The sequence below is a fragment of the Clarias gariepinus genome, chromosome 7 (assembly GCF_024256425.1).
Source record: "Clarias gariepinus isolate MV-2021 ecotype Netherlands chromosome 7, CGAR_prim_01v2, whole genome shotgun sequence".
NCBI lineage: Eukaryota > Metazoa > Chordata > Actinopteri > Siluriformes > Clariidae > Clarias > Clarias gariepinus.
Genome location: NC_071106.1, coordinates 14,027,262 through 14,044,995, shown reverse-complemented (window position 1 = coordinate 14,044,995; position 17,734 = coordinate 14,027,262). Strand labels below are relative to the sequence as shown.

The 17,734-nt window shown below is 39.4% G+C and overlaps 1 protein-coding gene across 2 annotated transcripts in view; it reads right to left on the bottom strand.

The window, feature by feature from the left end:
- Positions 1–16,444, bottom strand: part of fam107b (family with sequence similarity 107 member B) — a 29,176-nt gene extending 12,732 nt beyond the window's left edge. Inside the window, exon 1 of one of the 2 annotated variants that reach the window (XM_053500842.1) lies at positions 16,286–16,444. The gene's annotated coding sequence lies outside the window, so the exon portion shown is untranslated. Of the gene's footprint in view, positions 1–5,067; positions 5,161–16,285 lie in introns of those variants that run through there. The other variant, XM_053500843.1, reaches the window with a different exon arrangement.
- Positions 16,445–17,734: the final 1,290 nt, after the last annotated feature.

The window sequence follows — 17,734 nt, the reverse complement described above, 5'->3', positions numbered from 1 at the left end:
CAGCTGAAAGTGAAAGAATTGCATTAAAAGCTTTTATTTTAATGGGTAGCGCAGGTCCATCACAGATATATAGTTGCCATGGTACATACAGTATGTCACACAGCTGTCTGCCAACTCGATCAAACTGTGGCATTTAGTGGTTAGGCCGACTGATTATTTACAGCATTTCTAAAAAAGGGTTTCTTATCTATTACGACCTTCGAAAAAGATTAAAGTGTAAAAATAATATTCATTATGTGAAAAATTTCTGTTTTGTTTTGTAAAAAAAAAAAGATATCTCGTAAATTTTAATAGTATAAATATATGAAAAAAGAAACCTAACTACGGTAAAATTCATTGACTGTGACTTATTTTTCCCAGACCACTCCACATATGTGATGTTTGAAAGGTCCTATATATTACCATTTCTTTAACAAAGTTTACACAGATTTCAGAAGTCTAGCAAAGTGAAATATAGTCCTGAAATAACCCTCAGATAACACATTTGATCATATCTCAAACTTCTTTGTGTCACTATATACACATCATTTTATTGTCTATTGAAATGAGCTCCTGCTGTGTAGTACCCGCCCGAGCACTCTAGAGCCGAGCAACAAGTCAAAGGAGGTTTTCCCCAATATGATGTCACATTGGAGGGAAAAATCTAACTGGCTTGTTTAAGACGTGACCAATCCGAAAATGGAAATGGGACGTTTATCTTTTGTACATGTACACTGGAGACCTGTCTGAATGTCTAAGAACGACTAAAAAGTAAATTTTGCATAACAGTTCAGCTTCAAAATATTGCTTAATAGTATAAAAACTAATTAAGTTGATAAAGTTGAACATGTTTAGGATTCATTAACTTTCACTTTGCCTGTTGTGATACTCATATTTCCTATAAATGATACGTACAACACCTCAGTTAGAATGAATGCAGTTTCACTATCACACATTTGGAATTCACGGCACAATATCAACAGCCAAACAAAAGCCGTGAAACACTGACCCATTAATCATCCACAGCTTCCTTCATTACCATGTACTAAGGTTAATGAGCACATATGTGTCACAATGAATAACCATCAGGTCCTTAAAACAGAAAACAGATGTACAAAAAAAAAGAAAAAACGTGAACAAGTTGAGAGTTTTAAAGGAGCCTGGATGGTTTCAGCAGAAAGGATTAAAAATGAAAGTGTCAGACGGAGAGAAAAGGATGGCCATGTCTTTGTCCAACTGCTTCGAGGTTCTCAGTGGGACAGAAAGTGACAGAGCGATGAAGGGAGGAAGGGAGCAGCTGGCAGTCTATTACACCATCTGACCCTCTGCCTTTCTCGTTGAGCATGCTTTAGATCTGCAGGAGGCCAAATTTTCCCCATCACTCTCCTTTAAGCCCCCCTTTAACCCGGTCGTCATTTAAAACCGTTCTGGCCACCGGCTTCTTATTCATGCTTGATTTTATTATGTCTGGCAACAGACCTTTTTTCACACCATCAGTCCCACCTCGAGCTTTACTTCCAGAACCGTACACCTCCCCCTTCGAAAGCATCCTTTCCCCTCCACCCTCTAGCAGTACTGCCCTGACTGTAATCCCTTCTCCATATTGTCCTTTTTTCTTTCACACATGCTGCTCCTTTCACCCTCTCTCACTCTCTTTTTTTTTTTTGCAAAGCTTTAGTTTAGAAGCTGAACATGCACAAAATCATAATAATAATAAAGTACAGATTTGCATACCCTATTCAGTACATTCAGCTATTTTGCAAATGTTCTGCTGACCTTCAACAATTCTGGCTGTCTACAAACATTTCAGAGCAAACCTGCCTTGAGTTTTGTTGACATATAAAACACAAGTGGTGCAGTTTAAAAAGTGTAAAACCTTGTCAACACAGGACTGTTATATACAACATCCCCTTCTCTGGAAACTAAGCTGCTTTTGCAGGAAAATCATAACCCTTGGCGTTGGATTTTTTATGATTTAGATTTTTACTATCCACACAATTTCTTATGGAAAAGGCGTTGGGCAATAAAACAGTAACTGAGAAAGAGAGAAAGCAGGACAGAAAGTGAAGGAGATGCAGACTGATACTAGAGGAGACGTTTACGGTATGGGATTCCACAATTCCAAACTTTATTAAAATTTATATGCTAATTCAAACATGCATTTGCAAACATTGTGTGGCCTTCTTTTGCTGTTTTAAAGAAAATGACGAAATAGGTTTAACTTTTAAAAACAGCTGTCGTGGCCTATTTTGCATCCCCTCCTGTCAAACACTTTCCACCGCATGCCTGTGATAACGAAAACCTGGTAGTCAAACCTGTGATTTCATCTGTTGGTGCTTTGCACAGATGTTATCAAATGTTTGAATGTCTCCTTGACATCACAATGTTCATGAAGTTTAATTTGGCAAACGTCTAGCTTATCTGTGCATCAACTTTGCCAACTCTTTCTTATCTCATATCAATCATCGACCGACTGACCGACCCGGCAGAGTCAAGGCAAGCATGCGCATCCTCCGAGACCCCTGAAGCCAGCTGCTGGATCTGTTCCAACTGCAGCCCCACAGAGGGCAGTGTAATACACTCAGAGGAAAGCATGACCTGCCCTTCTCCATTAACATGAGCTCAAACGCCCACGATTTCCAGACACAGTGTAGCTGTGATTGCTGAGCTTCCCATCCAGACAGCAAGGCAAATTTTGCCCTTTTCACCGACGGCTGTGGCACCATCAGGTTTCGAGCACACACTCTCCTGGTGACGGGCCGAAAGCATTTATGTTACACTACTAGAGACCTGTGTACAACATAGCAAAGATGATCTTGTATGATTGTAACAGTTTGAATCAGACTAGATACTGTTAGTTTCAACGTCAAAATTCTTGTACAAAGCCAATGAAATGCAGTTAGCATGTAACCTGAAGTGCATAAGCGGCCTATTTACAATAAATAACAAAGGTGGAGAGAGTCTTTAATTAAAAAGTATAAAAGTATAGAATATATATGGTATAACTGTGCAAACATTAATTGTGCAGTGAAGAGGACATATCAAGAAGATAACATGTTCAACACGATATACATATCTACCATGCATACACATGAATGTCCTGTCAATATTAATATTTCTCAGATGTATCAAGTACTTTAAAGCATTAACACTCTGTGTGCTTAGAAAACGACAGGACACACGCTAAGTGAATCAGCGTGCAGTACATACATTATTTTTATTACTCGCATTACTTAAGAAATCACCTTTTCGTTACCGAAATGAGATTTTTCACATCATATAATTAGAAACGAGAGTCTCTTTTAAATCAGATTTAAATTCATGGTTGGTTTCACAGACACATTGTTGATGGCTGGGGATGCAAAATACCTGTTAACACCTGTTAGAAACTGAAAACCAAATTCGTCATTTTTTCCAAACCACCAAAAAGAGGCACACCCATGGTGACTGACTGAAACATACCACATGTACAGTGGAAATGCAAATGCAAATAAAAAAAAAAACAACAACAACTTGTGTTTCAGTTTTATTTTCCAGTTAAAGTGTGAGGAGGAGAAGTTGTGCAAACACCAATTTAAAGGATGGCATGGCTGAACCTTATAAAAAATTCTCCACATTGTAATTGAACACCAAATAATTTCAATTTGGGAGCCACTTCCCCCTTGTCGTAAATATATATATTTTTTCGCGGTTGAATTTGAATCGTCGTAAATCCTGCACTCATACATAGAACGTGCGGCGGCAAAGACATTTAAAGGGACATTTTCTCTTTTATATTTAAATAAATTGCTGCCATACTAAATAAAGCTTTATATAAACTGTACTATTTACATAAGACCTAACCATCATGACAAATATTGAGAAATATGTTCTGCTTAATCAAGCATGGACTCATATTTAAAACAAGGCCATTTGTCTATGGGGGGAAAAATGGTTTCCACATACGTACTAGCCACTTTAAAAAACAAAACAAAAAAAAAACAGGTCATTAGAACTTGTTGAAAACAGTTGAAAACCTTTCACTCAGATCTGTTACTTAGCACCTCTATTTTGGCCAAGTGCTCATTTGAAGCAGGTCAGCATGACACACAATATAGTGAATAAAAAACATTAGTGACAATCGAATCATACTGTTGAATAACTTATCTTGGACTTCATGTTCTAGAGATATCAACATGCTGTACACGCGATACAATATTTAGATAGCATCTTCAAAACTAGACAAAGACATGTCACAGCTATGCTACACTAAAAAAAAACATCATCCAGACATCTAAATCTCTACAATCTCTAATGTAATGTAGTTCTCCCACTGATCGGTCTTTCAGTATCGAAACAATGCGATCTCCTCAAAAAAACGAGGTCAAACGCTAAGGCTCATTGGTTACCATTTATCAGGAGAACGCGTGGCTCGGTTGTGTCCAAGTGAAATCTGATCTTGTACCGAGCATCAGAATTTGCTTTAAACGTTAAACTGGCATCAGATACGATGTTTGCCCAGCCGAAACCGCGCCCAGTATGTCATAAATGCTGTGAATGCATGTGGTGTGTGAGTCAGATCTTGCACTGAACGTAGGGTCAAAATGTCACCCTGCTATTTTTCACATATCCAGCCAATACAAATCGGTGGTTTAGATGGTTAAGGCTCTACATTACTGATCAGAAGGTCAGCATGTCGAACCCCAGCACTGCCAAGCTAAGATCATTAACCGCGCCTGCTCCAGGGGAGGTGTATCACGGCTGACCCCGTGCTCCAACACCCACTTCCCAACAAGCCTTGGTTTGCAAAGAAAGGAATTTCGCTGTGCTGTAAAACATATGTGACAAAATCTCCTCCATTTACATTACTTGCGGTATGTTTGACAAAACTTCCTCTCTTTGTGTGTGAAGTTCCTCATAGTTATGCTAATGTGGACATGCATGTGATGTTTTGTTTGGAAATGCTAAAACACAATGCATGCTTACTTCCATGGTGCATCAGGTTGTTCTGTTTTTTTTTTTTTTTTTTTTTAAAATAAGTTTATGACTTTATGGCTATTTAAAAAAAAATACAAAAAACAAAGCTTTTAAATATCATATGAACCTTACCGTTCTGCAAATTTCTATTCTTTGCATACGCTTCTTCAGACAGTTGGAGTCAGAGAGCAGGGTCAAGACCTCTAAAGGTGAGTGCTGTGGTATCTGGCACTAAGAGATTAGCAGCAGGTTCCTTAAATCCTGTAAGCTGTGAGGTGGAGTCAGACTGTGGATTGTAGATCAGACTTGTTTTTTTCCAGCACATCCCGCAGATGCGCAATCAGATTGACATCCGAGGAATTTACATGCCAAGCCAACACCTTGCCCTCTTTGTCACGCTCAACCATTCCTTCGTGTTTAATATTTGCTAAAAGAGGTTGAAGGTGTGTACTTGGTCAGCTACATTGTTAACGTAGGTGGTACAGTATGTGGCACAAAAACATCCATGTGAAAATGTCAGGACCAATGAGTTCCTAGCAGAAAATTGCTCAAAGCATCACACCGTCTCCTCCCTTATCTCATAGTCGTAGCTATTTTTTATTTAAATAAAAAAAATAAAAACACTTTAAGATGCACCGGTGTAGGCAAATCCTCAGTGGCGTTATGATGTGATTCAAACCAGATGCAAAGTCACCACTCCAGAGCTGATATAAAAGCAAATCCTGATTTCTAATGTCCTGACGAGTATCACAACATAATGTCACTTATGATTTGCCTAGACCTCTGCATTAAATTAAATAAAAAAAGGTACCACCATACACCCTACATTGTTACCTAAACAAGCATAAGCAGAAACACATCAATACAGATTCATGTTACAGAGAAAATACTATAAGAACTGAGGACAACTCAAAACAGTAAATCATACTGTACACCACACACTATACGGTAGATTTATACACTATACAGGTCAGTGGTGGCTCAGAGAGATTAAGGCACTGAGTTACTGATTGGAAGGTTGGTGGTTCGTGTCCCAGCTCCACCGGGTTGCCGTTGTTGGGCCCTTAAGCAAAGAACTTAACCCTATCTGCTCCAGGAATGCTGCATCATGACCGACCCTGCGCTCTGTCCCCAGTTACGCTGGGATTCACTATGTAGTAACGTTTAGGTATGTGGCACCGCACACTACACTGTGCAACGCACACTAGGGCTGTAGCTAGCAAATATTTTTGTAATAGAGTATTCTACCAAAAGGTTTTTCGATTAATCGAGTAATCAGATAAAATGTACTTTTGCTTAATTAAACAGCAATGTAAAAAATATATGGGAGAAACAAAGATTAATTAGTTTTCTTTATTCTTAATCTACAGTACTTTTTCATTTAAATGCATACAGCATTTTATCAGAAATAAACCTTATCACTATTCACAAAGGAAGGAATAGCTTAAAGTTGACTTAGATGAATACACAGCTAACTGTTTGCGTCCCCTCCCGCTTTTTTGGGTGACGTAAGCGCTTCTTCTTCGCTGGTGTTTACTATACAGTTCAAAACTACAGTACACTGCACACTATACATTAAACAGAGTGTTATTTAACACAGCACAAATTTCTAACGTAGCTATGCGTCACTCTCTAAACCATAACATGTTAGAACTTGCAAATCTTTGGAGACGTTGTGCCTTAACAGAGCACGCAATTACCCTAAGTAGGGAAACCAAAAGAAAATAGGAAGAAAATACGTCAACATATCCCCAACTTATCCCCAGTGCAGACCTCGTGTTGCAGACTGTTTTTTAGTTTTCATTTATAATTTAAGATTAAAGGGAAGATAAAATGTCATCCAGGACGGAATGATAGGATGTTACTGTACCTGTCCTGTCTTGCCCATAGACCAATCTAGAGCGAATAAAGATTACCTCGCCCCATGTAGCACCGTCAGACACATATTTCTGCCCACGCAAATCTATTCTAACAGACAAAAGACACGACATAACAAGCGGACTATAAATGTACATGCTTACTTTTACAACCAGGCCATTACTGCTGTGTAAAGTGCTAACAAAAACTGTAGCTAAAAACACAAGCCACTGTAACTGAAAACACAAGCCACTTCCCCTGCTTCTGGCACTTGCTTCACTTTAATTCTCATCAGATAGGGTTGTACTTCCAAACGAACAAATGCCAGAGAGCAACAGATATGACAGACAAGGAATTTCCGATAGGTGATCCTACTTGTTCTGCATTTAAGCAGTACTGTATCTCTAATCTACTTGACCATAATATAACCATAGTGAAGACTGATCAGTGGAAATATTTTACAGCATTTGGTCATGAAATAAGCCCTGAATTTGTTTTTTTTCAGTAAAGCATTTCACAAAAACTGTTTACCACTTCAAATGTATATTTAAATTCATCCATTTATCCGTATCATTTATCCTGTACTGGGTCACATGGGAGGCCTGGAGCCTATACCAGGAAACTTGGGCAGGGTACAGTACACTCTGGATGGGCTGCCAACCCTTTTCAGGGTACAAGCGCACACGCACACACTCTCAATCATACATTACAGGCCATTTCGAAACCAGGCTACACCACACGGCTTTGAACTATGTTAGGAAACCAGAGTACCTGGAGGAAACTCCAGAGCACACAGACCGGAAACAAGTTTCGAGCCAGCTACCCATCAATGGAACTTCTCAAGTTTACACATCTACTGATCTGCACTGTGTTACATACAATAAACCTGTTCTTTTGTACTTTTATTCTTATTATCAAAGGGTGAACTGTGTGTGAGGAAAAACATCCAGTGACTGCACAGGTTGAGATCCACTACTCCATTTTGTGTGTGTGTGTGTGTGTGTGTGTGTATGTGTGTGTGTGTGTGTGTGTGGTCTGCATCACAAAGCAGTGACTGAATAGACTGATGACCACACAATTCACGTCACAGTACAGTTATGTGATGAACCTGTGGACCGCTGCACTAAAACGAGCTCAAATAACAGCCTGACGTGTGCAAACAAAGACACAGAGGCAGACACAACATTAGGTGCATTAGGTCTTGCTAAGGGGAACCATTCATTCATGGACTTAAATAAATTATTCAATTATTAATGGTAATATTGTGTGTGTTTATGCGCATATATACAGTCATGTGAAAAAATTAGGACACCCTTTGAAAGCATGTGGTTTTTTGTAACATTTTTAATAAATGGTTATTTCATCTCCGTTTCAACAATACAGATAGATTAAAGTAATCCAACTAAACAAAGAAAACTGAAGAAAAGTCTTTTCAAGATCTTCTGTAAATGTCATTCTACAAAAATGCCTATTCTAACTGAGGAAAAAGATAGGACACCCTTGCCCCTAATAGCGAGTGTTACCTCCTTTGGCTGAAATAACTGCAGTGAGACGGTTCTTGTAGCCATCTACCAGTCTTCGACATCGGTCTGAGGAAATTTTACCCCACTCCTCAATGCAGAACTTTTTCAGCTGTGAGATGTTTGAGGGGTTTCTTGCGCGTACAGCCCTTTTCAAGTCACCCCACAGCATCTCAATGGGATTCAAATCTGGACTTTGACTTGGCCATTCCAGGACTCTCCATTTCTTCTTTTTCAGCCAATCTTTGGTTGATTTACTAGTATGTTTTGGGTCATTGTCATGTTGCATGGTCCAGTTCCGCTTCAGCTTTAATTTTCTAACTGATGGTCTCACATGTTCTTCAAGCACCTTCTGATACACAGTAGAATTCATCGTGGATTCTATGATGGTGAGCTGACCAGGTCCTGCTGCAGCAAAGCAGCCCCAAACCATGACACTTCCACCTCCATGCTTCACAGTTGGTATGAGGTTCTTTTCTTGGAATGCTGTGTTTGGTTTACGCCAAACATGTCCTCTGCTGTTGTGTCCAAATAATTCAATTTTGGACTCATCTGTCCAAAGAACATTATTCCAGAAGTCCTGGTCTTTGTCAACTTTATCTCTGGCAAATGTCAGTCTGGCCTCGATGTTTCTCTTGGAAAGCAAAGGTTTCCTCCTTGCACACCTCCCATGCAAGTTAAACTTGTACAGTCTCTTTCTGATTGTAGAGGCATGTACTTCTACATCAACAGTAGTCAGAGCCTGCTGTAGTTCTCGAGATGCCACTTTAGGGTTTTTGGAGACCTCTTTTAGCATCTTGCGGTCTGCTCTTGGGGTGAACTTGCTGGGGCGACCAGTCCTGGGCATGTTGGCAGTTGTTTTGAAAGCCCTCCACTTGTAGACTATCTTCCGGACAGTGGAATGGCTGATTTCAAAATCTTTTGAGATCTTTTTAAATCCCTTCCCAGACTCATAGGCTGCTACAATCTTTTTTCTGAAGTCCTCTGACAGCTCTTTTGTTCTCACCATGGTGCTCACTCTCACTTCAACAGTCAGGAGCACACCAAACTAAATGTCTGAGGTTTAAATAGGGCAAGCCTCATTCAACATGCAGAGTAACGATCTACTAATTATGTGCACCTGGTGTGATATACCTGTGTGAGATCTGAGCCAATTTAAGAGGGAATACATGTGAGGGTGTCCTATCTTTTTCCTCAGTTAGAATAGGCATTTTTGTAGAATGACATTTACAGAAGATCTTGAAAAGACTTTTCTTCAGTTTTCTTTGTTTAGTTGGATTACTTTAATCTCTCTGTATTGTTGAAACGGAGATGAAATAACCATTTATTAAAAATGTTACAAAAAACCACATGCTTTCAAAGGGTGTCCTAATTTTTTCACATGACTGTATGTGTATATAATTTTTGTTTTCTCTTACATATTTTGATACAAATATCTTTATATTGTAATGGTCACATGGCATTGAGGGACATATGGCTTAATGGCCTGCGCAGCACTGTGTTCAGAGCTCTATATCACTCTTGAGGTCAGTGAGTATAGCAACTGTTCAAAAAGGAGTCAGGTGTGTGAGGGTGTGTTTGTATAGTCACTGTAACAGCTGTGCGCTGCTGAACAAAGGCTGTAGTATGGTGGATATATAGATTTCGTTCAGCTGTGGTATGCACCTGTTACATCACGAGTAAAAGTTGTGCATGCATGCATATGTGAAAAAAAAGAAGAAAAAAAAAGAGAAATATACCGCTTAGGATTTCATATTGATGGAATGTTCATATAAACCGTATAAAAATTATAAATGGCTTTAAAGCAAGTGTCATTCTGTAGTATAAAAAAATTATTGTTGAAAAATAAAAATGCCTCAGCATATTCTGTTTTAAGAAACCAGCTTATCAATGCACCCTGTTATGTTTTATTCCTTACTTATTATAGCCATTTCCCTCTTTCATTAAAGAAGGTCATCATATCTTCATGTTTGACAAAGGCTGGGTCAAAATGTGACATGATGTGTTGTCTATATCTCAGTAGATTAAAAGGCATCGAGCGTCAAATGAGGAAAAAATCAAAAGGGATGGAAAGAAGGGAAATGTCACTTTTATATGGCCATTTTTTATGATGCGCTCATTGTTCTGGATTTATAAGAAGAGCGAGTGTGAGATTGTCTGAGTAGGAAGAGAACGGTGCTCGTCTCTCATTGGCTCTCATGCAGAGTAAGCAGGATTAGTGGAAACCCTGAAACACACGTGTGCAAGCGCAGGCACACACTTTAAAAAAAATAGAAATACCAACAACAACTGTTCTCATTATCCAGACAGTGTGTGAGTAAGCCATCAGACTGCTGATCTGGCACTATCCATCAATACAGCCAGGTGGCACGTCATGTCCCTCTGTCTCTCTCTCTCTCTCTATACTGTAAACAATATTCTAACGTACATTATATTCACTATTTAACGTTTGTAATAAATTATACGTATGCCTTAAAAAGTCACATCTTAAATGGACCAAAAACACCGCCACGCTTGCCTTGCTCAAGTCATTTTGTGCGCATCTTCTTTTATCACGTATTTATTTTTAGGCCTGGATATTAAACTCCTTCAGTGATTTCTCAATGAGCTTGGGAGAAAGAAAAAAATAAGAAAGAAAAAACTGTAATATTGCTGCTCATTTGAAAGCCATGAGCAGAAAGTAGGGAAAAAAATAATCAATGTGCACCACAAATCTCAAGCTGGATCGATTACTCACACAGAATGGATCCCCTACACGCAGACACACACACTTCACATTCCAGCAACTTATATACACAGGAGATGTGTCTAATAGCTGAAACGTGTAACGATCACTGACGTTACATAAACCACTCCATCACCACAAACATAACATCCTGATGTTCGGTTTTATAAAAGTTCACCGCGTTTCATTCAGCTGTGTAGCTCCAGGTTTTTTGTGAATTCAGGTCAGATTGAGAAACTCTTGCATCATTCTGTATAAGCCTATATTAAACATCCTAGCTGTTGTGATACAGCGCGCGCGTGAGCTCCTCCCCCTCCTCCATATCTCCCTCTGCCTCCGAGCCCTCACAGCTGTGGGATAGTGGGTATGGGCTAGCGTTCTTTGTTTGTGGGAGAACAAAAACAACAAAGCTGTGCTGAGAATAGGAATGTCATTTTATTAATAATACCAGCTTAATATTTATATTTAAGAACATTATACCTAGAGGTCAGACGGAGGTTATACAATTTTACAATATAACCACAGGCTGTTTTTGTTTCCATTTAAACAAAAAGAAGTGCTTCTATAATCTTTTGCCACACATGTGTTTGTCTAGTCATACCCCTTTAACTGTTAACAATGTCTGATATTCAAGTTTTCATGATGTGAATTAATATTATTAATTAATTATTACTTTTACAGACCAGATTCATATGTGTTAAAGATGTATATGAGTGAAGAATCACATGAATAACATGATGCAGCTTGATAAACATTAATTCCACATTACAACACCAGATAAGACACAAATTATGGGAAAACCATCAACAATAATCAGAGGTGTGATGAGAGAAGGATGAAAATGTCTTATGCACTGGAATTGCTGTTCATAATGACAATTTTTGACCTGATTAACGAGTCCAAACGAGTCAATTTTATCCTAACGTCAATTAATTTCGGAACTTTTATAAATCGGAAAAGTGTCCACACTTTTTGCACATGCCACATTTTTTTGCTCATCAAATATGAAATATTTGTGCATTAACAATTGCAGAAAATTGTAAGTTTCAACCAAGAAAATCTAATTGGAAGAGGGCCATTCCACGAGTGCTGATAATGCACAGTAACATTTCACTGCATATCGTACTGTGTAAATAAAATTTGAATTGGATAACAACACTCGTTCCTTTACTATTTAGCAAAAGAAAATACATCTAATAACGTTAGGTCTTCCTAAACAACGCTCTGACTCCTTAATAAATACCTCTAAATCATTTTGAATCGCATCTGGTAGATCAGTGTTCTTTCATTTCCAGGTACAACGATATGTAACATATGGCTGAATTGCAAATTGATTTCCAATCCCTGATCAAGGGGACTACTTTGTGTGTGTAACAATGGTTCTATGTATGCCCTAAATAATGCACTAGCTTTTCATTTGATGCTCATTGGGGTTCAAACCCCTAATATTTTTAAAGTGGAATAAAAAACACACAAGTGGACAAGGTTTAAAGGACTGTCCGCCACCTCCATGGTTTATTCTCCTCGCACAGTAGTAGTAAGAATTTAAAACTACTTTTACCCCTTTTAATTACACCTTCAGTTGCTAACTGTTGGCGGTCAGCTTCACCAGTTGTGGTTAGTTAGTTCCGCCATATCGTTAGTGGAACAAAACGACGAAAGCTTCTCTCATGCCACGACTGCATCAAAGCTGTCATGTACAGGACTTGCTGTTCGTGTGATACTGCTTATAAATATATAAAATCAATATACAAGTTGCACAAACACACACACAAATATTTATATGGGTGCACAAACTTCTACAACGCCATGTCTACTGTCATGTCCGAAGCCTACAGTATCATTATTCTGTCACTTACTCACTGTGCTTTCTAACACAATCATGCAATCGTAGCACAGGGCTGAGAGCTGAGACAGTGGAACAAACAACACCGCCAAGAGTCAAAATCAAGTCCCTGGATGCTGAGGTCACCGCAGAAATCCATGGCAACCGGAAACAAAGACTGTACACAAGCACCTCGTGCTTTCTAATTGAGCAATACAGCACATGGTGTTTTCGACTCATTCAACTAGAGCAAGAGAGATGAGCAAGAACATGAGGACTGAATTAAACCTCTGAAGCACCAGAGGAAGCAGGAAACCGTCAAACAGAGAGGAGTATCAAAGCTGAACTCGGCTACAGGGGAAAGTGCATGTGGCATCAGTGTGAACAGCAGATCGACACTAATGTAGTTATGTTTAAACATTAAACACAATATTTACACTTAACTAGAAATGTACTGACACTCTTTGCAAAATGCAGCAACATGTTAAGTTTTTTTCCCTGAAAAAAAAAAAAATTAAATCTACCTAACTAAGAGTTTTTTGTTTGGTTTTTTAAGTAGTAATATTTTGTGACACCCACCCTGAAATGTCTGGGTGTCTTTCTGTAATGCCTTCATACCCTCCTCCATGCTAAAGATTTCAAGCCCCTTTAGATCATTAAATAATTTTTTCAAAATAGGGTTCGTGTCAGGACATGGCAGCTACAAAAAAAATATGTTTTATTCAAAGAATTAATGTTTTTGAATGAATGCTCGTGGTCATCAGTTTGGCCAAACGGATTCGAGAGCATTTACGTTATCTGGCTTTACACACTTACAGTGCCTGATCAAAAAAACGTCGTCTATGTTTAAAATTATTAAAACTGGGTTAGGAACTTTTCCCCCGGAAAAAATATCTTGAATGGAGAAATAAAGCCTTAGATTTGCTAGAGAGCATAAGGACTGGACTTTGGAGCAAGAGAAAAAAGTCACACGGTCTGATGAAGCAATGCACTCATCATGCATAGTGGCCAAGGTTGATCTGCGGTTTCTTCAGTTGCTTAGGTTTAGTCTCATCAATTTTATGTGTCAATAAATTAAGTCAGATGACCTGAATGTACTGAATGACCAGGTTATCACATCTATGGAGTTCTTTTCCCTTGGTGACATAAGAATATTCCAAAGAGTGCTTCTGGGAGTTATTTTCACACACGTACTGGCTGTGTGCTGTAATCAAAGCTAAAGGTGCCTGGGTAAAACCTTAGCATGTGAGACTTTTTTGGCCAGGCAATGTATATACAGAAATGTAAACATAAAACACATAGTTCCTCTGCACTAATGCAAACAAAATGTTCTGAGAAGTTGTTTGTGTGCACTCAGTAGATAGTAGATCTAGTCAGCAAGTGCATGCAGGTCCGCCCTCACTGTGCAGCATGAACGAAATGCAGTGTGGACCACAGTAGCCTGCTGACTCATGAGACTGTTTATGTTCAGAGCAATCTGATAATAAGGCACGGTTTTCAGTTATCACGGACACCGCTGCATGACTGCCCAACCAGTTTCACCAAAGCGTCCCAGCAAACATTCATCACTTTCTTTTCACACTTCTTTCCCCATGATGTTGATTCCTAATAAAGCGAGAATAATTAGTGGCATCTTGCTTAGTCATAGCAGGTTCCCGAGTAGTCATGACATTTGTTTCAGATTAAGTCATTTCAGACACATTTCAGAGCAGGCTAATTAAAAAAAATAAATAATAATAATTTTGTAATTTGTCTTCAGTGACAGCTTTATACTGATCAAGGATGTGACGGATTCAGAGCCTAAACTGGGAACAATGGGTGTGAAGTGGGAATACAGACGGGGTGGGACACCAGTCTATTACAAGACACCACACACACACACATACCTAAACAAACTCATTCACACCCAGGGCCAATTTCAGCTTACCCACACAGTATGTTTTTGACAGAAAACCGTTGAATCTGATGGAAACCCAGCCCTGACATGGTGAGAAGGTGTACATGACATTAGTTAGAAACCTTAGAGGTATGAGGAGGCTACACTTCAAAACAAAAAAAGACGTATTCGAGTACATCGCTGTGTAACAAGCATCAGCATACACGTGGGCAAATCAGTGTTGCATCACTTAAGATTGTTGGAAGTGCTCTCATGATTCCTAGCTTGTTCCCAGGAACAGGACACGGACGGACTTTCTTACTTTCTCCATACGTTCTCACTTCCTACACTCATTCAATCATCCTTATAGGATCGTATACCAAGACACAAAGAAAGCTCGGAAGAAACAGAGGAAGAAAGACAGAACGACAGAACCAGGGTTGAAAGGGGCGGAGGGAAACTAGTTCAAAGATCGCAAAACAGATGTAAGGCATTTGACGAAATACTCTCTAAATAGCAAACACATGTGCTCAGGATCTACCCCTCCCAGCCCTCCGTGTCCCCACCAATCTGAGGAAGTCACTCTGGGTACACATCGTGCACACACACGTACACGGTCACTGAAGACTCTCTGATCTGATCATGACAGAGGTGTGAGATGTGAGCAAGTCTGGAGTATAAATAGTTTATTCGACTACTAATTCTGTGAATTCACACTGCTGAGAAAAGCAGTGTAACAAACTGGGTAAAAGAGAGTTTTAAACAGTGCTTCTTAAAAAGACTGGACCTGAGAACAAATGGAAAATCTGATCATACCCTCACTTTGTCAGACACTCCAGTTGAGTACATGACATGTGGTTTGATTCACTGTATCTACAGCTTCCCCCCCCCCCTCTCTCTCTTCCTATCTCTCTCTCTCAGGAGGTTGGTTCTTCTGAGCTGAAACTAAAGCAAGCATGTAATTTAGTCTACACATCTGTCTTTATTACTATACACTGTACTGCTTAGTTGATCACTTACAGATGCGCTTGTATACTTAATAAACCGGCACTATGTATATATAAACACACACACACACACACACACACACAGAGGTGCAGAGCAGAAAACTGACAGTGTATATTGATGCATTAATGCTTTGTTCATCAGTTATCATCGATTTGACTAATGCAAGATACAGTACAGATGACCAGAATAAGTGCAAGATACAGTACAGATGTTCAGAAGAAGTACAAGATACAGTACAGATGTTCAGAAGAAGTACAACCTCTGCAGTTTACTAACAAAAGCAAACGCTGGTAACGTTAACGCACGCGCACTTACAGGTATTATTTATTAGTTGTTATTTTTCTTTAAACTATTGTTCCAGGTACAAAACCTAACAACCTAGCATCGGATCATATTCTCTCAAGTTACACAGTGTGAATTATTATTATTATTTTATTTCTTTTACAACTAGGCGTGCGTGACCACCCCGAGCGCGGCGCGAGCCACACGGCAACATAATAATAGATGCGCGTGCTCGTTCAAACCTTTAAGACACTTACCTTAAGTTGATTTTAATTGACTAGTTTTTTTTTTGTTCAGCTTTTCTGTCGAAGGAGCTCAGCTGGGCGGTGGGAGACGCATGTGCTTGCGTGTTTCGGACACTTCTCCCCGGGTTTAGGTGTGTCCTCCTGCGTGTCCTGACACAGTTGAGTAGTAAAGCTCCATAGAGATTCTCAACGCATATTTAGGGCGTGGGGGCGGGGCTTCTCGCGTCATATCACAAGACCCCGCCCAGTTCTTTCACAGCAAAGGGAAACCCGTGAGTGAGTTGGGCGTGGCTCAGACGCGGTGGGCGGAGTCCTAACGGTTCCTGCACGCACACAAAAGGCTAGATGTGATCCAGCACGTCGTGCTACAGAGTGCAGTCACTTCAGTTCCCAGCGGCACACTTTATCTAAAGTCACACTAAAGAGGTGTATGAATGCTTTGTACAATAACTCCCTACCTATCTCTTTTATTTTTTTTGATAACGTCTTATTAATCACATATTTAGATCACTATCAAAAATCCCCTCCCCCCTCTACTACTCATCAGGACATATAATCTGATGAAATTCTGCTTCCTCTTCTTCCTCCTCCTCTTCTTATTCTTCGAGTGTTGTACTGTGTGCCGCGTGATGACTGAGTTGAACAGGAAGCAGGCTATAGATGATGAAGATGTGTCATGCACAGGCGAAATTTCCCGCTAACATCGTGAAAAGAGAAAAAGAGAGAGACAGGGAGAGGAACAAACACACAGAGATAGTCAGTGATTGAAAGAGTATGAGAAACAGACAGAATGAGCAAGAGAGTGAGTGAGAGACAGATTTTAACCGAGTTGGACAGATTATGAGCAAATTAGACCTACAAGAGTGAAAGACAGACATATTATGACTGAGATAGATTTACAGTAAGAGACAGATTGTAAGTGAGTTACACAGATTAGAAGTGAGTTAGACATACAGAGAGAGAGACAGACAACTTATGAGCGGGTTAGACATACAGAGTGAGAGACAGACAGGTTTTGATTGAGTTAGACATACAGAGTGAGAGACGGACGGATAAATTACAGAGATTTAGAAATAAGGAGTGAAGAAAATAGAGTGAGAAAGACAGATTATGAGTAAGACATACATAGTAAGAGACACAAATTATGAGCGGGTTAGACATACAGAGTGAGAGACAGACAGATTATGAGTGAGTTAGACATACAGAGTGAGAGACAGACAGATTATAAGCGAGTTAGACATACAGAGTGAGAGACAGACAGATTATAAGTGAGTTAGACATACAGAGTGAGAGACAGACAGATTATAAGCGAGTTAGACATACAGAGTGAGAGAGACAGATTATAAGTGAGTTAGACATACAGAGTGAGAGACAGACAGATTATGAGTAAATTAGACATACAGAGTGAGAGACAGACAGATTATGAGTGAGTTAGACATACAGAGTGAGAGACAGACAGAT